Source organism: Schistocerca piceifrons, unplaced genomic scaffold, assembly GCF_021461385.2.
Source record: "Schistocerca piceifrons isolate TAMUIC-IGC-003096 unplaced genomic scaffold, iqSchPice1.1 HiC_scaffold_539, whole genome shotgun sequence".
Taxonomy (NCBI): Eukaryota; Metazoa; Arthropoda; class Insecta; order Orthoptera; family Acrididae; genus Schistocerca; species Schistocerca piceifrons.
The window spans coordinates 15,699-40,240 of NW_025728776.1; the positions used below are offsets into that span (position 1 = coordinate 15,699).

The 24,542-nt window shown below is 49.3% G+C and overlaps 22 non-coding genes across 22 annotated transcripts; 11 read left to right on the top strand and 11 right to left on the bottom strand.

Moving 5' to 3' along the window:
- Positions 1 to 370: 370 nt before the first annotated feature.
- Trnal-uaa lies at positions 371 to 454 on the bottom strand. The gene has a single exon. It is a non-coding gene; the product is annotated as a tRNA-Leu (tRNA).
- Positions 455 to 1,138: 684 nt separating this feature from the next.
- Positions 1,139 to 1,210, top strand: Trnag-ccc. The gene has a single exon. It is a non-coding gene; the product is annotated as a tRNA-Gly (tRNA).
- A 1,126-nt stretch (positions 1,211 to 2,336) lies between these two features.
- Trnal-uaa lies at positions 2,337 to 2,420 on the bottom strand. Its single transcript has one exon. It is a non-coding gene; the product is annotated as a tRNA-Leu (tRNA).
- Positions 2,421 to 3,104: 684 nt separating this feature from the next.
- Trnag-ccc lies at positions 3,105 to 3,176 on the top strand. The gene has a single exon. It is a non-coding gene; the product is annotated as a tRNA-Gly (tRNA).
- Positions 3,177 to 4,302: 1,126 nt separating this feature from the next.
- On the bottom strand, positions 4,303 to 4,386 carry Trnal-uaa. The gene has a single exon. It is a non-coding gene; the product is annotated as a tRNA-Leu (tRNA).
- Positions 4,387 to 5,070: 684 nt separating this feature from the next.
- Trnag-ccc lies at positions 5,071 to 5,142 on the top strand. Its single transcript has one exon. It is a non-coding gene; the product is annotated as a tRNA-Gly (tRNA).
- A 1,126-nt stretch (positions 5,143 to 6,268) lies between these two features.
- Positions 6,269 to 6,352, bottom strand: Trnal-uaa. Its single transcript has one exon. It is a non-coding gene; the product is annotated as a tRNA-Leu (tRNA).
- Positions 6,353 to 7,036: 684 nt separating this feature from the next.
- Positions 7,037 to 7,108, top strand: Trnag-ccc. Its single transcript has one exon. It is a non-coding gene; the product is annotated as a tRNA-Gly (tRNA).
- Positions 7,109 to 8,234: 1,126 nt separating this feature from the next.
- On the bottom strand, positions 8,235 to 8,318 carry Trnal-uaa. Its single transcript has one exon. It is a non-coding gene; the product is annotated as a tRNA-Leu (tRNA).
- A 684-nt stretch (positions 8,319 to 9,002) lies between these two features.
- Trnag-ccc lies at positions 9,003 to 9,074 on the top strand. The gene has a single exon. It is a non-coding gene; the product is annotated as a tRNA-Gly (tRNA).
- A 1,126-nt stretch (positions 9,075 to 10,200) lies between these two features.
- On the bottom strand, positions 10,201 to 10,284 carry Trnal-uaa. Its single transcript has one exon. It is a non-coding gene; the product is annotated as a tRNA-Leu (tRNA).
- Positions 10,285 to 10,968: 684 nt separating this feature from the next.
- Trnag-ccc lies at positions 10,969 to 11,040 on the top strand. The gene has a single exon. It is a non-coding gene; the product is annotated as a tRNA-Gly (tRNA).
- A 1,126-nt stretch (positions 11,041 to 12,166) lies between these two features.
- Trnal-uaa lies at positions 12,167 to 12,250 on the bottom strand. Its single transcript has one exon. It is a non-coding gene; the product is annotated as a tRNA-Leu (tRNA).
- Positions 12,251 to 12,934: 684 nt separating this feature from the next.
- On the top strand, positions 12,935 to 13,006 carry Trnag-ccc. Its single transcript has one exon. It is a non-coding gene; the product is annotated as a tRNA-Gly (tRNA).
- A 1,126-nt stretch (positions 13,007 to 14,132) lies between these two features.
- Trnal-uaa lies at positions 14,133 to 14,216 on the bottom strand. Its single transcript has one exon. It is a non-coding gene; the product is annotated as a tRNA-Leu (tRNA).
- A 684-nt stretch (positions 14,217 to 14,900) lies between these two features.
- Positions 14,901 to 14,972, top strand: Trnag-ccc. Its single transcript has one exon. It is a non-coding gene; the product is annotated as a tRNA-Gly (tRNA).
- A 1,126-nt stretch (positions 14,973 to 16,098) lies between these two features.
- Positions 16,099 to 16,182, bottom strand: Trnal-uaa. Its single transcript has one exon. It is a non-coding gene; the product is annotated as a tRNA-Leu (tRNA).
- Positions 16,183 to 16,866: 684 nt separating this feature from the next.
- On the top strand, positions 16,867 to 16,938 carry Trnag-ccc. The gene has a single exon. It is a non-coding gene; the product is annotated as a tRNA-Gly (tRNA).
- Positions 16,939 to 18,064: 1,126 nt separating this feature from the next.
- On the bottom strand, positions 18,065 to 18,148 carry Trnal-uaa. Its single transcript has one exon. It is a non-coding gene; the product is annotated as a tRNA-Leu (tRNA).
- Positions 18,149 to 18,832: 684 nt separating this feature from the next.
- Trnag-ccc lies at positions 18,833 to 18,904 on the top strand. The gene has a single exon. It is a non-coding gene; the product is annotated as a tRNA-Gly (tRNA).
- Positions 18,905 to 20,030: 1,126 nt separating this feature from the next.
- Positions 20,031 to 20,114, bottom strand: Trnal-uaa. The gene has a single exon. It is a non-coding gene; the product is annotated as a tRNA-Leu (tRNA).
- A 684-nt stretch (positions 20,115 to 20,798) lies between these two features.
- Trnag-ccc lies at positions 20,799 to 20,870 on the top strand. The gene has a single exon. It is a non-coding gene; the product is annotated as a tRNA-Gly (tRNA).
- The last annotated feature ends 3,672 nt before the right edge of the window (positions 20,871 to 24,542 follow it).

Sequence of the window (24,542 nt, forward strand, 5' to 3'; positions counted from 1 at the left end):
CACCGTCTCATCCACCTTTATTACTGCCCTGACACTCATTTACGCACATATCTGCTTTCGTTCACGTTTGCTCGCCTGATGCTTGGACCCCAAAAACCACAACCCAAAGATATCGTAAATGCCGTGAGAATAACCAAGACTCAGCAAACAAAAGAATGTTCGGCTACCGGGAATCGATTCCGGGCCTCGTGGCTGAAAGCCATGTCTCCTAACAGCTTTCCATTCTTTCAGGCCGCCAGACAATCAGACTTGCAAGGCAAGCACCATAGTCACTGCCGTTTCTCGTAGTATCTGTGGAACCTGTTCCCGCGTAATTTACTTGTTTTCCCGCATGTACGAAATTGGTAGTTTTGGAATATTTAAAATGCATTGTCAGATGTGGGGTTCGAACCCACGCTCCCCTTCGGGAACCAGAGCTTAAATCTGGCGCCTTAGACCGCTCGGCCAATCTGACGCGTGGGCGCCAAATCTCTTCCACCGTCGTTTCTCGGTATATCTCCAGAGCCTGACTGCGAAATTAGCGTGTTTTTTTTCTTGTGTGAAGGAAATACGTTGGTTTTAGAGTATTTAAAACGAGTTGTCAGATGTGAGGTTGCACCCCACCCTCACTTTCGGGAACCACAGCTTAAACATGGTGCCTTACACCATTGTTTTCCGTCGCCATCTGTCTTTAGTGGAACGAGCAGAACTGTAGTTATCAATATTCACACTGACGCAGAGAAAACAAAAAACGACAGAAGAGGCCGTTCCCTAGCAACGGCTACGCTGTGCATTTCGCCCTCAGGGGAAGCTAATGATAGGCTCCAGGCGAGCATCAAACTAACCAACTTAATATTGTGATACTTAGGCGCTTTCTACTTCTGGATTGGCACACACATGCTGAATCGTCTCTGGATCATCAGTAAGTACGTCACATTAGATATTTGTTTTATCGCCCTGCTGTAAATTAAAGGGCAGTTTTTCAACGGCTGTCAGTTCTGCTTCTAGCTACGCTACATCGCCCTAGCAGCACCTACGCACTGCGTTCAGATGTGCTCACCTCCGCCCTGGCGTTGAGCGCCTACAGCGCCGTCGCCTTCGGCCTCTGATGGCAGGAGGGTAGCCGACACATCAAGGCGTGGGTGGGACGCAGCACAACGCGGTGGTGGTGTAACGGTCAGCATGGTTGCTTCCCAAGCAGTTGATCCGGGTTCGATTCCCGGCCACCGCACAAAAGGTACTTTTTTCTTCTACGGGTATTCCACGTAACGAAACGCGATCTTCGAAACTGTGAACTGTCGCGGTACGAATAGTTTTCCTTCGCCCCTCGTCTCAGTCCGTGCTGCCAGGGCGCTAGTCTGCGGCTTTCGTTTCTCAGCATCGTGTGTCTCCATGTGTCGACTTGTCTCGACTTTGCTCGGCTGACGCGAAAGCTGACGCTTGGAAATGGGCATATATGTAGAGGGCAGGCGCGACAAACGACTGGGAGAGACCAAAAAACGACAAACACACGACAGAACCTTTCATTTTATTGTGGCCACAGATTCGCCCCTTAGTGTACCGAGAGGCAAGAGTGGCGTCAGCGTGCGGGACCGCATAATTATTGCTAAGCAACAACGAAGCCGAAGGAAAAATGCAAAATGAAAGAAGGCAACAGCACGTCGAGTTCCCAGCCGAGCACGCATCCATGTACTAACCACGGCCAACGATTCCTAACGCCGGTGAACAGACGAGAACCGCTGCACTACGCGCGGTGTGGCCGTTGGCGACAGTATCGCGCAACGTGTAGACACCTTACTTCTTGTGAAGATCGCTTGTTATTTACCTGGCAGTGTGTCGCTGGAGGAAGCATTGTCTTTTAGGGGAGAAAAATGAAATGGCACTTGGTGCGGTCGAATACGTGGCCTTTGTGTTCACAGCACGACGCTCTAACTTACTCAGCTATCGAGCTACGCAATGTGGCACGTCTGCAGTCCAATACCCGATCCACCGTCTCATCCACCTTTATTACTGCCCTGACACTCATTTACGCACATATCTGCTTTCGTTCACGTTTGCTCGCCTGATGCTTGGACCCCAAAAACCACAACCCAAAGATATCGTAAATGCCGTGAGAATAACCAAGACTCAGCAAACAAAAGAATGTTCGGCTACCGGGAATCGATTCCGGGCCTCGTGGCTGAAAGCCATGTCTCCTAACAGCTTTCCATTCTTTCAGGCCGCCAGACAATCAGACTTGCAAGGCAAGCACCATAGTCACTGCCGTTTCTCGTAGTATCTGTGGAACCTGTTCCCGCGTAATTTACTTGTTTTCCCGCATGTACGAAATTGGTAGTTTTGGAATATTTAAAATGCATTGTCAGATGTGGGGTTCGAACCCACGCTCCCCTTCGGGAACCAGAGCTTAAATCTGGCGCCTTAGACCGCTCGGCCAATCTGACGCGTGGGCGCCAAATCTCTTCCACCGTCGTTTCTCGGTATATCTCCAGAGCCTGACTGCGAAATTAGCGTGTTTTTTTTCTTGTGTGAAGGAAATACGTTGGTTTTAGAGTATTTAAAACGAGTTGTCAGATGTGAGGTTGCACCCCACCCTCACTTTCGGGAACCACAGCTTAAACATGGTGCCTTACACCATTGTTTTCCGTCGCCATCTGTCTTTAGTGGAACGAGCAGAACTGTAGTTATCAATATTCACACTGACGCAGAGAAAACAAAAAACGACAGAAGAGGCCGTTCCCTAGCAACGGCTACGCTGTGCATTTCGCCCTCAGGGGAAGCTAATGATAGGCTCCAGGCGAGCATCAAACTAACCAACTTAATATTGTGATACTTAGGCGCTTTCTACTTCTGGATTGGCACACACATGCTGAATCGTCTCTGGATCATCAGTAAGTACGTCACATTAGATATTTGTTTTATCGCCCTGCTGTAAATTAAAGGGCAGTTTTTCAACGGCTGTCAGTTCTGCTTCTAGCTACGCTACATCGCCCTAGCAGCACCTACGCACTGCGTTCAGATGTGCTCACCTCCGCCCTGGCGTTGAGCGCCTACAGCGCCGTCGCCTTCGGCCTCTGATGGCAGGAGGGTAGCCGACACATCAAGGCGTGGGTGGGACGCAGCACAACGCGGTGGTGGTGTAACGGTCAGCATGGTTGCTTCCCAAGCAGTTGATCCGGGTTCGATTCCCGGCCACCGCACAAAAGGTACTTTTTTCTTCTACGGGTATTCCACGTAACGAAACGCGATCTTCGAAACTGTGAACTGTCGCGGTACGAATAGTTTTCCTTCGCCCCTCGTCTCAGTCCGTGCTGCCAGGGCGCTAGTCTGCGGCTTTCGTTTCTCAGCATCGTGTGTCTCCATGTGTCGACTTGTCTCGACTTTGCTCGGCTGACGCGAAAGCTGACGCTTGGAAATGGGCATATATGTAGAGGGCAGGCGCGACAAACGACTGGGAGAGACCAAAAAACGACAAACACACGACAGAACCTTTCATTTTATTGTGGCCACAGATTCGCCCCTTAGTGTACCGAGAGGCAAGAGTGGCGTCAGCGTGCGGGACCGCATAATTATTGCTAAGCAACAACGAAGCCGAAGGAAAAATGCAAAATGAAAGAAGGCAACAGCACGTCGAGTTCCCAGCCGAGCACGCATCCATGTACTAACCACGGCCAACGATTCCTAACGCCGGTGAACAGACGAGAACCGCTGCACTACGCGCGGTGTGGCCGTTGGCGACAGTATCGCGCAACGTGTAGACACCTTACTTCTTGTGAAGATCGCTTGTTATTTACCTGGCAGTGTGTCGCTGGAGGAAGCATTGTCTTTTAGGGGAGAAAAATGAAATGGCACTTGGTGCGGTCGAATACGTGGCCTTTGTGTTCACAGCACGACGCTCTAACTTACTCAGCTATCGAGCTACGCAATGTGGCACGTCTGCAGTCCAATACCCGATCCACCGTCTCATCCACCTTTATTACTGCCCTGACACTCATTTACGCACATATCTGCTTTCGTTCACGTTTGCTCGCCTGATGCTTGGACCCCAAAAACCACAACCCAAAGATATCGTAAATGCCGTGAGAATAACCAAGACTCAGCAAACAAAAGAATGTTCGGCTACCGGGAATCGATTCCGGGCCTCGTGGCTGAAAGCCATGTCTCCTAACAGCTTTCCATTCTTTCAGGCCGCCAGACAATCAGACTTGCAAGGCAAGCACCATAGTCACTGCCGTTTCTCGTAGTATCTGTGGAACCTGTTCCCGCGTAATTTACTTGTTTTCCCGCATGTACGAAATTGGTAGTTTTGGAATATTTAAAATGCATTGTCAGATGTGGGGTTCGAACCCACGCTCCCCTTCGGGAACCAGAGCTTAAATCTGGCGCCTTAGACCGCTCGGCCAATCTGACGCGTGGGCGCCAAATCTCTTCCACCGTCGTTTCTCGGTATATCTCCAGAGCCTGACTGCGAAATTAGCGTGTTTTTTTTCTTGTGTGAAGGAAATACGTTGGTTTTAGAGTATTTAAAACGAGTTGTCAGATGTGAGGTTGCACCCCACCCTCACTTTCGGGAACCACAGCTTAAACATGGTGCCTTACACCATTGTTTTCCGTCGCCATCTGTCTTTAGTGGAACGAGCAGAACTGTAGTTATCAATATTCACACTGACGCAGAGAAAACAAAAAACGACAGAAGAGGCCGTTCCCTAGCAACGGCTACGCTGTGCATTTCGCCCTCAGGGGAAGCTAATGATAGGCTCCAGGCGAGCATCAAACTAACCAACTTAATATTGTGATACTTAGGCGCTTTCTACTTCTGGATTGGCACACACATGCTGAATCGTCTCTGGATCATCAGTAAGTACGTCACATTAGATATTTGTTTTATCGCCCTGCTGTAAATTAAAGGGCAGTTTTTCAACGGCTGTCAGTTCTGCTTCTAGCTACGCTACATCGCCCTAGCAGCACCTACGCACTGCGTTCAGATGTGCTCACCTCCGCCCTGGCGTTGAGCGCCTACAGCGCCGTCGCCTTCGGCCTCTGATGGCAGGAGGGTAGCCGACACATCAAGGCGTGGGTGGGACGCAGCACAACGCGGTGGTGGTGTAACGGTCAGCATGGTTGCTTCCCAAGCAGTTGATCCGGGTTCGATTCCCGGCCACCGCACAAAAGGTACTTTTTTCTTCTACGGGTATTCCACGTAACGAAACGCGATCTTCGAAACTGTGAACTGTCGCGGTACGAATAGTTTTCCTTCGCCCCTCGTCTCAGTCCGTGCTGCCAGGGCGCTAGTCTGCGGCTTTCGTTTCTCAGCATCGTGTGTCTCCATGTGTCGACTTGTCTCGACTTTGCTCGGCTGACGCGAAAGCTGACGCTTGGAAATGGGCATATATGTAGAGGGCAGGCGCGACAAACGACTGGGAGAGACCAAAAAACGACAAACACACGACAGAACCTTTCATTTTATTGTGGCCACAGATTCGCCCCTTAGTGTACCGAGAGGCAAGAGTGGCGTCAGCGTGCGGGACCGCATAATTATTGCTAAGCAACAACGAAGCCGAAGGAAAAATGCAAAATGAAAGAAGGCAACAGCACGTCGAGTTCCCAGCCGAGCACGCATCCATGTACTAACCACGGCCAACGATTCCTAACGCCGGTGAACAGACGAGAACCGCTGCACTACGCGCGGTGTGGCCGTTGGCGACAGTATCGCGCAACGTGTAGACACCTTACTTCTTGTGAAGATCGCTTGTTATTTACCTGGCAGTGTGTCGCTGGAGGAAGCATTGTCTTTTAGGGGAGAAAAATGAAATGGCACTTGGTGCGGTCGAATACGTGGCCTTTGTGTTCACAGCACGACGCTCTAACTTACTCAGCTATCGAGCTACGCAATGTGGCACGTCTGCAGTCCAATACCCGATCCACCGTCTCATCCACCTTTATTACTGCCCTGACACTCATTTACGCACATATCTGCTTTCGTTCACGTTTGCTCGCCTGATGCTTGGACCCCAAAAACCACAACCCAAAGATATCGTAAATGCCGTGAGAATAACCAAGACTCAGCAAACAAAAGAATGTTCGGCTACCGGGAATCGATTCCGGGCCTCGTGGCTGAAAGCCATGTCTCCTAACAGCTTTCCATTCTTTCAGGCCGCCAGACAATCAGACTTGCAAGGCAAGCACCATAGTCACTGCCGTTTCTCGTAGTATCTGTGGAACCTGTTCCCGCGTAATTTACTTGTTTTCCCGCATGTACGAAATTGGTAGTTTTGGAATATTTAAAATGCATTGTCAGATGTGGGGTTCGAACCCACGCTCCCCTTCGGGAACCAGAGCTTAAATCTGGCGCCTTAGACCGCTCGGCCAATCTGACGCGTGGGCGCCAAATCTCTTCCACCGTCGTTTCTCGGTATATCTCCAGAGCCTGACTGCGAAATTAGCGTGTTTTTTTTCTTGTGTGAAGGAAATACGTTGGTTTTAGAGTATTTAAAACGAGTTGTCAGATGTGAGGTTGCACCCCACCCTCACTTTCGGGAACCACAGCTTAAACATGGTGCCTTACACCATTGTTTTCCGTCGCCATCTGTCTTTAGTGGAACGAGCAGAACTGTAGTTATCAATATTCACACTGACGCAGAGAAAACAAAAAACGACAGAAGAGGCCGTTCCCTAGCAACGGCTACGCTGTGCATTTCGCCCTCAGGGGAAGCTAATGATAGGCTCCAGGCGAGCATCAAACTAACCAACTTAATATTGTGATACTTAGGCGCTTTCTACTTCTGGATTGGCACACACATGCTGAATCGTCTCTGGATCATCAGTAAGTACGTCACATTAGATATTTGTTTTATCGCCCTGCTGTAAATTAAAGGGCAGTTTTTCAACGGCTGTCAGTTCTGCTTCTAGCTACGCTACATCGCCCTAGCAGCACCTACGCACTGCGTTCAGATGTGCTCACCTCCGCCCTGGCGTTGAGCGCCTACAGCGCCGTCGCCTTCGGCCTCTGATGGCAGGAGGGTAGCCGACACATCAAGGCGTGGGTGGGACGCAGCACAACGCGGTGGTGGTGTAACGGTCAGCATGGTTGCTTCCCAAGCAGTTGATCCGGGTTCGATTCCCGGCCACCGCACAAAAGGTACTTTTTTCTTCTACGGGTATTCCACGTAACGAAACGCGATCTTCGAAACTGTGAACTGTCGCGGTACGAATAGTTTTCCTTCGCCCCTCGTCTCAGTCCGTGCTGCCAGGGCGCTAGTCTGCGGCTTTCGTTTCTCAGCATCGTGTGTCTCCATGTGTCGACTTGTCTCGACTTTGCTCGGCTGACGCGAAAGCTGACGCTTGGAAATGGGCATATATGTAGAGGGCAGGCGCGACAAACGACTGGGAGAGACCAAAAAACGACAAACACACGACAGAACCTTTCATTTTATTGTGGCCACAGATTCGCCCCTTAGTGTACCGAGAGGCAAGAGTGGCGTCAGCGTGCGGGACCGCATAATTATTGCTAAGCAACAACGAAGCCGAAGGAAAAATGCAAAATGAAAGAAGGCAACAGCACGTCGAGTTCCCAGCCGAGCACGCATCCATGTACTAACCACGGCCAACGATTCCTAACGCCGGTGAACAGACGAGAACCGCTGCACTACGCGCGGTGTGGCCGTTGGCGACAGTATCGCGCAACGTGTAGACACCTTACTTCTTGTGAAGATCGCTTGTTATTTACCTGGCAGTGTGTCGCTGGAGGAAGCATTGTCTTTTAGGGGAGAAAAATGAAATGGCACTTGGTGCGGTCGAATACGTGGCCTTTGTGTTCACAGCACGACGCTCTAACTTACTCAGCTATCGAGCTACGCAATGTGGCACGTCTGCAGTCCAATACCCGATCCACCGTCTCATCCACCTTTATTACTGCCCTGACACTCATTTACGCACATATCTGCTTTCGTTCACGTTTGCTCGCCTGATGCTTGGACCCCAAAAACCACAACCCAAAGATATCGTAAATGCCGTGAGAATAACCAAGACTCAGCAAACAAAAGAATGTTCGGCTACCGGGAATCGATTCCGGGCCTCGTGGCTGAAAGCCATGTCTCCTAACAGCTTTCCATTCTTTCAGGCCGCCAGACAATCAGACTTGCAAGGCAAGCACCATAGTCACTGCCGTTTCTCGTAGTATCTGTGGAACCTGTTCCCGCGTAATTTACTTGTTTTCCCGCATGTACGAAATTGGTAGTTTTGGAATATTTAAAATGCATTGTCAGATGTGGGGTTCGAACCCACGCTCCCCTTCGGGAACCAGAGCTTAAATCTGGCGCCTTAGACCGCTCGGCCAATCTGACGCGTGGGCGCCAAATCTCTTCCACCGTCGTTTCTCGGTATATCTCCAGAGCCTGACTGCGAAATTAGCGTGTTTTTTTTCTTGTGTGAAGGAAATACGTTGGTTTTAGAGTATTTAAAACGAGTTGTCAGATGTGAGGTTGCACCCCACCCTCACTTTCGGGAACCACAGCTTAAACATGGTGCCTTACACCATTGTTTTCCGTCGCCATCTGTCTTTAGTGGAACGAGCAGAACTGTAGTTATCAATATTCACACTGACGCAGAGAAAACAAAAAACGACAGAAGAGGCCGTTCCCTAGCAACGGCTACGCTGTGCATTTCGCCCTCAGGGGAAGCTAATGATAGGCTCCAGGCGAGCATCAAACTAACCAACTTAATATTGTGATACTTAGGCGCTTTCTACTTCTGGATTGGCACACACATGCTGAATCGTCTCTGGATCATCAGTAAGTACGTCACATTAGATATTTGTTTTATCGCCCTGCTGTAAATTAAAGGGCAGTTTTTCAACGGCTGTCAGTTCTGCTTCTAGCTACGCTACATCGCCCTAGCAGCACCTACGCACTGCGTTCAGATGTGCTCACCTCCGCCCTGGCGTTGAGCGCCTACAGCGCCGTCGCCTTCGGCCTCTGATGGCAGGAGGGTAGCCGACACATCAAGGCGTGGGTGGGACGCAGCACAACGCGGTGGTGGTGTAACGGTCAGCATGGTTGCTTCCCAAGCAGTTGATCCGGGTTCGATTCCCGGCCACCGCACAAAAGGTACTTTTTTCTTCTACGGGTATTCCACGTAACGAAACGCGATCTTCGAAACTGTGAACTGTCGCGGTACGAATAGTTTTCCTTCGCCCCTCGTCTCAGTCCGTGCTGCCAGGGCGCTAGTCTGCGGCTTTCGTTTCTCAGCATCGTGTGTCTCCATGTGTCGACTTGTCTCGACTTTGCTCGGCTGACGCGAAAGCTGACGCTTGGAAATGGGCATATATGTAGAGGGCAGGCGCGACAAACGACTGGGAGAGACCAAAAAACGACAAACACACGACAGAACCTTTCATTTTATTGTGGCCACAGATTCGCCCCTTAGTGTACCGAGAGGCAAGAGTGGCGTCAGCGTGCGGGACCGCATAATTATTGCTAAGCAACAACGAAGCCGAAGGAAAAATGCAAAATGAAAGAAGGCAACAGCACGTCGAGTTCCCAGCCGAGCACGCATCCATGTACTAACCACGGCCAACGATTCCTAACGCCGGTGAACAGACGAGAACCGCTGCACTACGCGCGGTGTGGCCGTTGGCGACAGTATCGCGCAACGTGTAGACACCTTACTTCTTGTGAAGATCGCTTGTTATTTACCTGGCAGTGTGTCGCTGGAGGAAGCATTGTCTTTTAGGGGAGAAAAATGAAATGGCACTTGGTGCGGTCGAATACGTGGCCTTTGTGTTCACAGCACGACGCTCTAACTTACTCAGCTATCGAGCTACGCAATGTGGCACGTCTGCAGTCCAATACCCGATCCACCGTCTCATCCACCTTTATTACTGCCCTGACACTCATTTACGCACATATCTGCTTTCGTTCACGTTTGCTCGCCTGATGCTTGGACCCCAAAAACCACAACCCAAAGATATCGTAAATGCCGTGAGAATAACCAAGACTCAGCAAACAAAAGAATGTTCGGCTACCGGGAATCGATTCCGGGCCTCGTGGCTGAAAGCCATGTCTCCTAACAGCTTTCCATTCTTTCAGGCCGCCAGACAATCAGACTTGCAAGGCAAGCACCATAGTCACTGCCGTTTCTCGTAGTATCTGTGGAACCTGTTCCCGCGTAATTTACTTGTTTTCCCGCATGTACGAAATTGGTAGTTTTGGAATATTTAAAATGCATTGTCAGATGTGGGGTTCGAACCCACGCTCCCCTTCGGGAACCAGAGCTTAAATCTGGCGCCTTAGACCGCTCGGCCAATCTGACGCGTGGGCGCCAAATCTCTTCCACCGTCGTTTCTCGGTATATCTCCAGAGCCTGACTGCGAAATTAGCGTGTTTTTTTTCTTGTGTGAAGGAAATACGTTGGTTTTAGAGTATTTAAAACGAGTTGTCAGATGTGAGGTTGCACCCCACCCTCACTTTCGGGAACCACAGCTTAAACATGGTGCCTTACACCATTGTTTTCCGTCGCCATCTGTCTTTAGTGGAACGAGCAGAACTGTAGTTATCAATATTCACACTGACGCAGAGAAAACAAAAAACGACAGAAGAGGCCGTTCCCTAGCAACGGCTACGCTGTGCATTTCGCCCTCAGGGGAAGCTAATGATAGGCTCCAGGCGAGCATCAAACTAACCAACTTAATATTGTGATACTTAGGCGCTTTCTACTTCTGGATTGGCACACACATGCTGAATCGTCTCTGGATCATCAGTAAGTACGTCACATTAGATATTTGTTTTATCGCCCTGCTGTAAATTAAAGGGCAGTTTTTCAACGGCTGTCAGTTCTGCTTCTAGCTACGCTACATCGCCCTAGCAGCACCTACGCACTGCGTTCAGATGTGCTCACCTCCGCCCTGGCGTTGAGCGCCTACAGCGCCGTCGCCTTCGGCCTCTGATGGCAGGAGGGTAGCGGACACATCAAGGCGTGGGTGGGACGCAGCACAACGCGGTGGTGGTGTAACGGTCAGCATGGTTGCTTCCCAAGCAGTTGATCCGGGTTCGATTCCCGGCCACCGCACAAAAGGTACTTTTTTCTTCTACGGGTATTCCACGTAACGAAACGCGATCTTCGAAACTGTGAACTGTCGCGGTACGAATAGTTTTCCTTCGCCCCTCGTCTCAGTCCGTGCTGCCAGGGCGCTAGTCTGCGGCTTTCGTTTCTCAGCATCGTGTGTCTCCATGTGTCGACATGTCTCGACTTTGCTCGGCTGACGCGAAAGCTGACGCTTGGAAATGGGCATATATGTAGAGGGCAGGCGCGACAAACGACTGGGAGAGACCAAAAAACGACAAACACACGACAGAACCTTTCATTTTATTGTGGCCACAGATTCGCCCCTTAGTGTACCGAGAGGCAAGAGTGGCGTCAGCGTGCGGGACCGCATAATTATTGCTAAGCAACAACGAAGCCGAAGGAAAAATGCAAAATGAAAGAAGGCAACAGCACGTCGAGTTCCCAGCCGAGCACGCATCCATGTACTAACCACGGCCAACGATTCCTAACGCCGGTGAACAGACGAGAACCGCTGCACTACGCGCGGTGTGGCCGTTGGCGACAGTATCGCGCAACGTGTAGACACCTTACTTCTTGTGAAGATCGCTTGTTATTTACCTGGCAGTGTGTCGCTGGAGGAAGCATTGTCTTTTAGGGGAGAAAAATGAAATGGCACTTGGTGCGGTCGAATACGTGGCCTTTGTGTTCACAGCACGACGCTCTAACTTACTCAGCTATCGAGCTACGCAATGTGGCACGTCTGCAGTCCAATACCCGATCCACCGTCTCATCCACCTTTATTACTGCCCTGACACTCATTTACGCACATATCTGCTTTCGTTCACGTTTGCTCGCCTGATGCTTGGACCCCAAAAACCACAACCCAAAGATATCGTAAATGCCGTGAGAATAACCAAGACTCAGCAAACAAAAGAATGTTCGGCTACCGGGAATCGATTCCGGGCCTCGTGGCTGAAAGCCATGTCTCCTAACAGCTTTCCATTCTTTCAGGCCGCCAGACAATCAGACTTGCAAGGCAAGCACCATAGTCACTGCCGTTTCTCGTAGTATCTGTGGAACCTGTTCCCGCGTAATTTACTTGTTTTCCCGCATGTACGAAATTGGTAGTTTTGGAATATTTAAAATGCATTGTCAGATGTGGGGTTCGAACCCACGCTCCCCTTCGGGAACCAGAGCTTAAATCTGGCGCCTTAGACCGCTCGGCCAATCTGACGCGTGGGCGCCAAATCTCTTCCACCGTCGTTTCTCGGTATATCTCCAGAGCCTGACTGCGAAATTAGCGTGTTTTTTTTCTTGTGTGAAGGAAATACGTTGGTTTTAGAGTATTTAAAACGAGTTGTCAGATGTGAGGTTGCACCCCACCCTCACTTTCGGGAACCACAGCTTAAACATGGTGCCTTACACCATTGTTTTCCGTCGCCATCTGTCTTTAGTGGAACGAGCAGAACTGTAGTTATCAATATTCACACTGACGCAGAGAAAACAAAAAACGACAGAAGAGGCCGTTCCCTAGCAACGGCTACGCTGTGCATTTCGCCCTCAGGGGAAGCTAATGATAGGCTCCAGGCGAGCATCAAACTAACCAACTTAATATTGTGATACTTAGGCGCTTTCTACTTCTGGATTGGCACACACATGCTGAATCGTCTCTGGATCATCAGTAAGTACGTCACATTAGATATTTGTTTTATCGCCCTGCTGTAAATTAAAGGGCAGTTTTTCAACGGCTGTCAGTTCTGCTTCTAGCTTCGCTACATCGCCCTAGCAGCACCTACGCACTGCGTTCAGATGTGCTCACCTCCGCCCTGGCGTTGAGCGCCTACAGCGCCGTCGCCTTCGGCCTCTGATGGCAGGAGGGTAGCGGACACATCAAGGCGTGGGTGGGACGCAGCACAACGCGGTGGTGGTGTAACGGTCAGCATGGTTGCTTCCCAAGCAGTTGATCCGGGTTCGATTCCCGGCCACCGCACAAAAGGTACTTTTTTCTTCTACGGGTATTCCACGTAACGAAACGCGATCTTCGAAACTGTGAACTGTCGCGGTACGAATAGTTTTCCTTCGCCCCTCGTCTCAGTCCGTGCTGCCAGGGCGCTAGTCTGCGGCTTTCGTTTCTCAGCATCGTGTGTCTCCATGTGTCGACATGTCTCGACTTTGCTCGGCTGACGCGAAAGCTGACGCTTGGAAATGGGCATATATGTAGAGGGCAGGCGCGACAAACGACTGGGAGAGACCAAAAAACGACAAACACACGACAGAACCTTTCATTTTATTGTGGCCACAGATTCGCCCCTTAGTGTACCGAGAGGCAAGAGTGGCGTCAGCGTGCGGGACCGCATAATTATTGCTAAGCAACAACGAAGCCGAAGGAAAAATGCAAAATGAAAGAAGGCAACAGCACGTCGAGTTCCCAGCCGAGCACGCATCCATGTACTAACCACGGCCAACGATTCCTAACGCCGGTGAACAGACGAGAACCGCTGCACTACGCGCGGTGTGGCCGTTGGCGACAGTATCGCGCAACGTGTAGACACCTTACTTCTTGTGAAGATCGCTTGTTATTTACCTGGCAGTGTGTCGCTGGAGGAAGCATTGTCTTTTAGGGGAGAAAAATGAAATGGCACTTGGTGCGGTCGAATACGTGGCCTTTGTGTTCACAGCACGACGCTCTAACTTACTCAGCTATCGAGCTACGCAATGTGGCACGTCTGCAGTCCAATACCCGATCCACCGTCTCATCCACCTTTATTACTGCCCTGACACTCATTTACGCACATATCTGCTTTCGTTCACGTTTGCTCGCCTGATGCTTGGACCCCAAAAACCACAACCCAAAGATATCGTAAATGCCGTGAGAATAACCAAGACTCAGCAAACAAAAGAATGTTCGGCTACCGGGAATCGATTCCGGGCCTCGTGGCTGAAAGCCATGTCTCCTAACAGCTTTCCATTCTTTCAGGCCGCCAGACAATCAGACTTGCAAGGCAAGCACCATAGTCACTGCCGTTTCTCGTAGTATCTGTGGAACCTGTTCCCGCGTAATTTACTTGTTTTCCCGCATGTACGAAATTGGTAGTTTTGGAATATTTAAAATGCATTGTCAGATGTGGGGTTCGAACCCACGCTCCCCTTCGGGAACCAGAGCTTAAATCTGGCGCCTTAGACCGCTCGGCCAATCTGACGCGTGGGCGCCAAATCTCTTCCACCGTCGTTTCTCGGTATATCTCCAGAGCCTGACTGCGAAATTAGCGTGTTTTTTTTCTTGTGTGAAGGAAATACGTTGGTTTTAGAGTATTTAAAACGAGTTGTCAGATGTGAGGTTGCACCCCACCCTCACTTTCGGGAACCACAGCTTAAACATGGTGCCTTACACCATTGTTTTCCGTCGCCATCTGTCTTTAGTGGAACGAGCAGAACTGTAGTTATCAATATTCACACTGACGCAGAGAAAACAAAAAACGACAGAAGAGGCCGTTCCCTAGCAACGGCTACGCTGTGCATTTCGCCCTCAGGGGAAGCTAATGATAGGCTCCAGGCGAGCATCAAACTAACCAACTTAATATTGTGATACTTAGGCGCTTTCTACTTCTGGATTGGCACACACATGCTGAATCGTCTCTGGATCATCAGTAAGTACGTCACATTAGATATTTGTTTTATCGCCCTGCTGTAAATTAAAGGGCAGTTTTTCAACGGCTGTCAGTTCTGCTTCTAGCTACGCTACATCGCCCTAGCAGCACCTACGCACTGCGTTCAGATGTGCTCACCTCCGCCCTGGCGTTGAGCGCCTACAGCGCCGTCGCCTTCGGCCTCTGATGGCAGGAGGGTAGCCGACACATCAAGGCGTGGGTGGGACGCAGCACAACGCGGTGGTGGTGTAACGGTCAGCATGGTTGCTTCCCAAGCAGTTGATCCGGGTTCGATTCCCGGCCACCGCACAAAAGGTACTTTTTTCTTCTACGGGTATTCCACGTAACGAAACGCGATCTTCGAAACTGTGAACTGTCGCGGTACGAATAGTTTTCCTTCGCCCCTCGTCTCAGTCCGTGCTGCCAGGGCGCTAGTCTGCGGCTTTCGTTTCTCAGCATCGTGTGTCTCCATGTGTCGACTTGTCTCGACTTTGCTCGGCTGACGCGAAAGCTGACGCTTGGAAATGGGCATATATGTAGAGGGCAGGCGCGACAAACGACTGGGAGAGACCAAAAAACGACAAACACACGACAGAACCTTTCATTTTATTGTGGCCACAGATTCGCCCCTTAGTGTACCGAGAGGCAAGAGTGGCGTCAGCGTGCGGGACCGCATAATTATTGCTAAGCAACAACGAAGCCGAAGGAAAAATGCAAAATGAAAGAAGGCAACAGCACGTCGAGTTCCCAGCCGAGCACGCATCCATGTACTAACCACGGCCAACGATTCCTAACGCCGGTGAACAGACGAGAACCGCTGCACTACGCGCGGTGTGGCCGTTGGCGACAGTATCGCGCAACGTGTAGACACCTTACTTCTTGTGAAGATCGCTTGTTATTTACCTGGCAGTGTGTCGCTGGAGGAAGCATTGTCTTTTAGGGGAGAAAAATGAAATGGCACTTGGTGCGGTCGAATACGTGGCCTTTGTGTTCACAGCACGACGCTCTAACTTACTCAGCTATCGAGCTACGCAATGTGGCACGTCTGCAGTCCAATACCCGATCCACCGTCTCATCCACCTTTATTACTGCCCTGACACTCATTTACGCACATATCTGCTTTCGTTCACGTTTGCTCGCCTGATGCTTGGACCCCAAAAACCACAACCCAAAGATATCGTAAATGCCGTGAGAATAACCAAGACTCAGCAAACAAAAGAATGTTCGGCTACCGGGAATCGATTCCGGGCCTCGTGGCTGAAAGCCATGTCTCCTAACAGCTTTCCATTCTTTCAGGCCGCCAGACAATCAGACTTGCAAGGCAAGCACCATAGTCACTGCCGTTTCTCGTAGTATCTGTGGAACCTGTTCCCGCGTAATTTACTTGTTTTCCCGCATGTACGAAATTGGTAGTTTTGGAATATTTAAAATGCATTGTCAGATGTGGGGTTCGAACCCACGCTCCCCTTCGGGAACCAGAGCTTAAATCTGGCGCCTTAGACCGCTCGGCCAATCTGACGCGTGGGCGCCAAATCTCTTCCACCGTCGTTTCTCGGTATATCTCCAGAGCCTGACTGCGAAATTAGCGTGTTTTTTTTCTTGTGTGAAGGAAATACGTTGGTTTTAGAGTATTTAAAACGAGTTGTCAGATGTGAGGTTGCACCCCACCCTCACTTTCGGGAACCACAGCTTAAACATGGTGCCTTACACCATTGTTTTCCGTCGCCATCTGTCTTTAGTGGAACGAGCAGAACTGTAGTTATCAATATTCACACTGACGCAGAGAAAACAAAAAACGACAGAAGAGGCCGTTCCCTAGCAACGGCTACGCTGTGCATTTCGCCCTCAGGGGAAGCTAATGATAGGCTCCAGGCGAGCATCAAACTAACCAACTTAATATTGTGATACTTAGGCGCTTTCTACTTCTGGATTGGCACACACATGCTGAATCGTCTCTGGATCATCAGTAAGTACGTCACATTAGATATTTGTTTTATCGCCCTGCTGTAAATTAAAGGGCAGTTTTTCAACGGCTGTCAGTTCTGCTTCTAGCTACGCTACATCGCCCTAGCAGCACCTACGCACTGCGTTCAGATGTGCTCACCTCCGCCCTGGCGTTGAGCGCCTACAGCGCCGTCGCCTTCGGCCTCTGATGGCAGGAGGGTAGCCGACACATCAAGGCGTGGGTGGGACGCAGCACAACGCGGTGGTGGTGTAACGGTCAGCATGGTTGCTTCCCAAGCAGTTGATCCGGGTTCGATTCCCGGCCACCGCACAAAAGGTACTTTTTTCTTCTACGGGTATTCCACGTAACGAAACGCGATCTTCGAAACTGTGAACTGTCGCGGTACGAATAGTTTTCCTTCGCCCCTCGTCTCAGTCCGTGCTGCCAGGGCGCTAGTCTGCGGCTTTCGTTTCTCAGCATCGTGTGTCTCCATGTGTCGACTTGTCTCGACTTTGCTCGGCTGACGCGAAAGCTGACGCTTGGAAATGGGCATATATGTAGAGGGCAGGCGCGACAAACGACTGGGAGAGACCAAAAAACGACAAACACACGACAGAACCTTTCATTTTATTGTGGCCACAGATTCGCCCCTTAGTGTACCGAGAGGCAAGAGTGGCGTCAGCGTGCGGGACCGCATAATTATTGCTAAGCAACAACGAAGCCGAAGGAAAAATGCAAAATGAAAGAAGGCAACAGCACGTCGAGTTCCCAGCCGAGCACGCATCCATGTACTAACCACGGCCAACGATTCCTAACGCCGGTGAACAGACGAGAACCGCTGCACTACGCGCGGTGTGGCCGTTGGCGACAGTATCGCGCAACGTGTAGACACCTTACTTCTTGTGAAGATCGCTTGTTATTTACCTGGCAGTGTGTCGCTGGAGGAAGCATTGTCTTTTAGGGGAGAAAAATGAAATGGCACTTGGTGCGGTCGAATACGTGGCCTTTGTGTTCACAGCACGACGCTCTAACTTACTCAGCTATCGAGCTACGCAATGTGGCACGTCTGCAGTCCAATACCCGATCCACCGTCTCATCCACCTTTATTACTGCCCTGACACTCATTTACGCACATATCTGCTTTCGTTCACGTTTGCTCGCCTGATGCTTGGACCCCAAAAACCACAACCCAAAGATATCGTAAATGCCGTGAGAATAACCAAGACTCAGCAAACAAAAGAATGTTCGGCTACCGGGAATCGATTCCGGGCCTCGTGGCTGAAAGCCATGTCTCCTAACAGCTTTCCATTCTTTCAGGCCGCCAGACAATCAGACTTGCAAGGCAAGCACCATAGTCACTGCCGTTTCTCGTAGTATCTGTGGAACCTGTTCCCGCGTAATTTACTTGTTTTCCCGCATGTACGAAATTGGTAGTTTTGGAATATTTAAAATGCATTGTCAGATGTGGGGTTCGAACCCACGCTCCCCTTCGGGAACCAGAGCTTAAATCTGGCGCCTTAGACCGCTCGGCCAATCTGACGCGTGGGCGCCAAATCTCTTCCACCGTCGTTTCTCGGTATATCTCCAGAGCCTGACTGCGAAATTAGCGTGTTTTTTTTCTTGTGTGAAGGAAATACGTTGGTTTTAGAGTATTTAAAACGAGTTGTCAGATGTGAGGTTGCACCCCACCCTCACTTTCGGGAACCACAGCTTAAACATGGTGCCTTACACCATTGTTTTCCGTCGCCATCTGTCTTTAGTGGAACGAGCAGAACTGTAGTTATCAATATTCACACTGACGCAGAGAAAACAAAAAACGACAGAAGAGGCCGTTCCCTAGCAACGGCTACGCTGTGCATTTCGCCCTCAGGGGAAGCTAATGATAGGCTCCAGGCGAGCATCAAACTAACCAACTTAATATTGTGATACTTAGGCGCTTTCTACTTCTGGATTGGCACACACATGCTGAATCGTCTCTGGATCATCAGTAAGTACGTCACATTAGATATTTGTTTTATCGCCCTGCTGTAAATTAAAGGGCAGTTTTTCAACGGCTGTCAGTTCTGCTTCTAGCTACGCTACATCGCCCTAGCAGCACCTACGCACTGCGTTCAGATGTGCTCACCTCCGCCCTGGCGTTGAGCGCCTACAGCGCCGTCGCCTTCGGCCTCTGATGGCAGGAGGGTAGCGGACACATCAAGGCGTGGGTGGGACGCAGCACAACGCGGTGGTGGTGTAACGGTCAGCATGGTTGCTTCCCAAGCAGTTGATCCGGGTTCGATTCCCGGCCACCGCACAAAAGGTACTTTTTTCTTCTACGGGTATTCCACGTAACGAAACGCGATCTTCGAAACTGTGAACTGTCGCGGTACGAATAGTTTTCCTTCGCCCCTCGTCTCAGTCCGTGCTGCCAGGGCGCTAGTCTGCGGCTTTCGTTTCTCAGCATCGTGTGTCTCCATGTGTCGACATGTCTCGACTTTGCTCGGCTGACGCGAAAGCTGACGCTTGGAAATGGGCATATATGTAGAGGGCAGGCGCGACAAACGACTGGGAGAGACCAAAAAACGACAAACACACGACAGAACCTTTCATTTTATTGTGGCCACAGATTCGCCCCTTAGTGTACCGAGAGGCAAGAGTGGCGTCAGCGTGCGGGACCGCATAATTATTGCTAAGCAACAACGAAGCCGAAGGAAAAATGCAAAATGAAAGAAGGCAACAGCACGTCGAGTTCCCAGCCGAGCACGCATCCATGTACTAACCACGGCCAACGATTCCTAACGCCGGTGAACAGACGAGAACCGCTGCACTACGCGCGGTGTGGCCGTTGGCGACAGTATCGCGCAACGTGTAGACACCTTACTTCTTGTGAAGATCGCTTGTTATTTACCTGGCAGTGTGTCGCTGGAGGAAGCATTGTCTTTTAGGGGAGAAAAATGAAATGGCACTTGGTGCGGTCGAATACGTGGCCTTTGTGTTCACAGCACGACGCTCTAACTTACTCAGCTATCGAGCTACGCAATGTGGCACGTCTGCAGTCCAATACCCGATCCACCGTCTCATCCACCTTTATTACTGCCCTGACACTCATTTACGCACATATCTGCTTTCGTTCACGTTTGCTCGCCTGATGCTTGGACCCCAAAAACCACAACCCAAAGATATCGTAAATGCCGTGAGAATAACCAAGACTCAGCAAACAAAAGAATGTTCGGCTACCGGGAATCGATTCCGGGCCTCGTGGCTGAAAGCCATGTCTCCTAACAGCTTTCCATTCTTTCAGGCCGCCAGACAATCAGACTTGCAAGGCAAGCACCATAGTCACTGCCGTTTCTCGTAGTATCTGTGGAACCTGTTCCCGCGTAATTTACTTGTTTTCCCGCATGTACGAAATTGGTAGTTTTGGAATATTTAAAATGCATTGTCAGATGTGGGGTTCGAACCCACGCTCCCCTTCGGGAACCAGAGCTTAAATCTGGCGCCTTAGACCGCTCGGCCAATCTGACGCGTGGGCGCCAAATCTCTTCCACCGTCGTTTCTCGGTATATCTCCAGAGCCTGACTGCGAAATTAGCGTGTTTTTTTTCTTGTGTGAAGGAAATACGTTGGTTTTAGAGTATTTAAAACGAGTTGTCAGATGTGAGGTTGCACCCCACCCTCACTTTCGGGAACCACAGCTTAAACATGGTGCCTTACACCATTGTTTTCCGTCGCCATCTGTCTTTAGTGGAACGAGCAGAACTGTAGTTATCAATATTCACACTGACGCAGAGAAAACAAAAAACGACAGAAGAGGCCGTTCCCTAGCAACGGCTACGCTGTGCATTTCGCCCTCAGGGGAAGCTAATGATAGGCTCCAGGCGAGCATCAAACTAACCAACTTAATATTGTGATACTTAGGCGCTTTCTACTTCTGGATTGGCACACACATGCTGAATCGTCTCTGGATCATCAGTAAGTACGTCACATTAGATATTTGTTTTATCGCCCTGCTGTAAATTAAAGGGCAGTTTTTCAACGGCTGTCAGTTCTGCTTCTAGCTACGCTACATCGCCCTAGCAGCACCTACGCACTGCGTTCAGATGTGCTCACCTCCGCCCTGGCGTTGAGCGCCTACAGCGCCGTCGCCTTCGGCCTCTGATGGCAGGAGGGTAGCGGACACATCAAGGCGTGGGTGGGACGCAGCACAACGCGGTGGTGGTGTAACGGTCAGCATGGTTGCTTCCCAAGCAGTTGATCCGGGTTCGATTCCCGGCCACCGCACAAAAGGTACTTTTTTCTTCTACGGGTATTCCACGTAACGAAACGCGATCTTCGAAACTGTGAACTGTCGCGGTACGAATAGTTTTCCTTCGCCCCTCGTCTCAGTCCGTGCTGCCAGGGCGCTAGTCTGCGGCTTTCGTTTCTCAGCATCGTGTGTCTCCATGTGTCGACATGTCTCGACTTTGCTCGGCTGACGCGAAAGCTGACGCTTGGAAATGGGCATATATGTAGAGGGCAGGCGCGACAAACGACTGGGAGAGACCAAAAAACGACAAACACACGACAGAACCTTTCATTTTATTGTGGCCACAGATTCGCCCCTTAGTGTACCGAGAGGCAAGAGTGGCGTCAGCGTGCGGGACCGCATAATTATTGCTAAGCAACAACGAAGCCGAAGGAAAAATGCAAAATGAAAGAAGGCAACAGCACGTCGAGTTCCCAGCCGAGCACGCATCCATGTACTAACCACGGCCAACGATTCCTAACGCCGGTGAACAGACGAGAACCGCTGCACTACGCGCGGTGTGGCCGTTGGCGACAGTATCGCGCAACGTGTAGACACCTTACTTCTTGTGAAGATCGCTTGTTATTTACCTGGCAGTGTGTCGCTGGAGGAAGCATTGTCTTTTAGGGGAGAAAAATGAAATGGCACTTGGTGCGGTCGAATACGTGGCCTTTGTGTTCACAGCACGACGCTCTAACTTACTCAGCTATCGAGCTACGCAATGTGGCACGTCTGCAGTCCAATACCCGATCCACCGTCTCATCCACCTTTATTACTGCCCTGACACTCATTTACGCACATATCTGCTTTCGTTCACGTTTGCTCGCCTGATGCTTGGACCCCAAAAACCACAACCCAAAGATATCGTAAATGCCGTGAGAATAACCAAGACTCAGCAAACAAAAGAATGTTCGGCTACCGGGAATCGATTCCGGGCCTCGTGGCTGAAAGCCATGTCTCCTAACAGCTTTCCATTCTTTCAGGCCGCCAGACAATCAGACTTGCAAGGCAAGCACCATAGTCACTGCCGTTTCTCGTAGTATCTGTGGAACCTGTTCCCGCGTAATTTACTTGTTTTCCCGCATGTACGAAATTGGTAGTTTTGGAATATTTAAAATGCATTGTCAGATGTGGGGTTCGAACCCACGCTCCCCTTCGGGAACCAGAGCTTAAATCTGGCGCCTTAGACCGCTCTTTTTTTTTTTTTTTTTTTTTTTTTCAAACACAGCCAAATTGTCACACTAGCTGTGTATCTCTAACAAAGTTGACGTATGTCCTCACGTCGGTGCCGGTTAAAACGATTTCGCCCCCGGGTGGGCTCGAACCACCAACCTTTCGGTTAACAGCCGAACGCGCTAGCCGATTTTTTTTTCTTCTTTTTTTTATCTTTTTTTTTCCCCTTTACGCCTTAACCACTTTTTTTTTATTTTTTTTTTATTTTATTTTTTAAAGTAGAATAGAAGCTTAGCAGCATGAGGCAGGTGGAGGCAAAACGGGCAGGGGTCTGAGACTTGAGGCCTGGCCGTGATGTCTCCCCCCAGTCCCGTTGCTGAGTTGCTTCATTATAATATTCTTGACGGAGTATGGAAGCTATGCTTTGTGTTCATCCTACTCCTGAACCGATTGATCCTTCATTTTAGACAAAAAATTTAGTTCATGTTGAGGCATTAGCAATTGAAGCTGATAGCTTGTAGCGTTTGCGGTATTTATTTAGTAGATATATATTATTCCCACTGCTTCTTGACAACAAAAAACATGCCTCTTTGTAACAGAAAAGTAATCATGAAGCAATGGATGCTGATTGTGTATTTTCGGTTGCTCATGTCCTATTTTTTTTTTTGTATTAGTTTGTTTGTTTTATTTTCGCTTTTTTTTTCTTGTAAGGGAAGAAACTTCATTGAATGCAAAAAATAAGTGTTATGGTAAGGCACTATTGCCATAGCCTTATTGTCTTCTTGATAGGTATAATAATAATAAAAAAAAAAAGGAGAAAAATCCTCCTCCATTAAAAGAAATGAGACTTCCATGTTAGTAATAAAATCGGAAAAAAAAGCTTATCTGTACCCTACGATGGTGATTTTTTTTTGTTTCTTGTTCTTAATTTTTTTTCTTTTTTTTTTCTTTTTTAACGTTTTTTTGTTTTTTTTTCGGCTTCTGCTGTGGAACGAACAAAATAGCCTTCTGAGTTAGCAGAGTATAATTGATGGTTATATGAAGCTGGAAAATTGTAATTTTTTTTCCTGGTTTTTAGAAAACAAGCGTCCATTCGCTTAAAGAAATGATTTGTGTTTATCTCAGCCGCGTGTCAACCAATGCCCAGTTGCTCAAATACTATTTTTAGCATATTGCCGTAGTTCTTCTTGTGATCTTTATATTTCAGGGCTCTATAAAAAGCAAACTTCAAGTTCACGTAAAACTCAATGGAATTGTCAGATCCCAGGTGATTAATTACGTAGTTCACATAGTGTCCCATTAACCAGTGGACGGAGTTGTTTTTTGCTGCGGGAAAATAGCGAGTCTGAGGCCTGAGGAATGTCACAGGAGGAAAATTTTCTACCGAAGACCTCGTAAGAAATGCAAGTTGTTCTCTGATCCAATTACAGATTTGTAGATTCCCACCGCACGTTAATCTGTGCACTAACGTATCGATCAGTTTGCATTTGAGACATAGATTCGTTTCGCTAATGCCGATTGCATGTAGCCTTTCATTAGTGCTGATGGTCCCGTTCACTGTTTTATACCATGTTGATTTGACGTCGGATGGAAGACCATGCATATTAATATTTTCCCATATGGCGTCCCAATCAAAATGTGGGTATTTGCTTTCTAATTTGTTTCTCCCCTCCATTTTCCTTCGATGACACAGAATATCGCGGGCCGTGATCCGTCGTGAGTTGATTATGGCATTGCCAAGATAGCTGAGTTCCACGAAATATACTCGAACGTGCTGGAGCCGGTTATTTATTTTTTGCACATTCACCGGTGGCTGTGGACTTGCAGGCCTGACAACTTCAAATAATTTAGTTGTAATGCTGTCAGCGTGGTCGCTAAGGATAGTGGCGGTCCTTTTTATAAAAAGTGCAGACGCCTTATTTCTAATGTCAACTAAACCTAAACCTCCTTTCCTGGGATCTAAGGTCGCTGTTGTTGCAGCTACTCGGAATATTTCACCTCTCCACAGATAACTGGCAATGGTAGACATTATCTGTTTTCCAATCATTTTTGGTAACGGGAAGATCTGCGCTGTAAAGTAACCTTTGGAGAGGAGGCAGTTGTTAATGAAAAGTACCCTCTGAAACTGGTTCATATTACGGGAAAGGTTTTCTCTTGTTATTCCAAGAATTTGTCCTGACGTATTTCTCCAATTGATAGCTGCCATTTTCAATGGACAAGGCGTCAGCGTTATTCCCAGTGCTTTGCACTGGGTGACTTTTGTCGCCCAGGCTAATGTGGTGTGTTGAAAACCCCGTAGGTTTAAAAGTTTGCTTTTGTTTGCGTTGAGACTCGCTCCGGAGACGCTACAGTACTTCTTAATTAGTATGTCCAATTTCGAAATGTCTTCGGCATTACGCACTACGACTCCGACATCATCGGCATAGGCGTTTATAACAGTTCGGTGAGCAGATAATGTGAGGCCAGTCAGGGTGACATGAACACTGCGGAGAAAA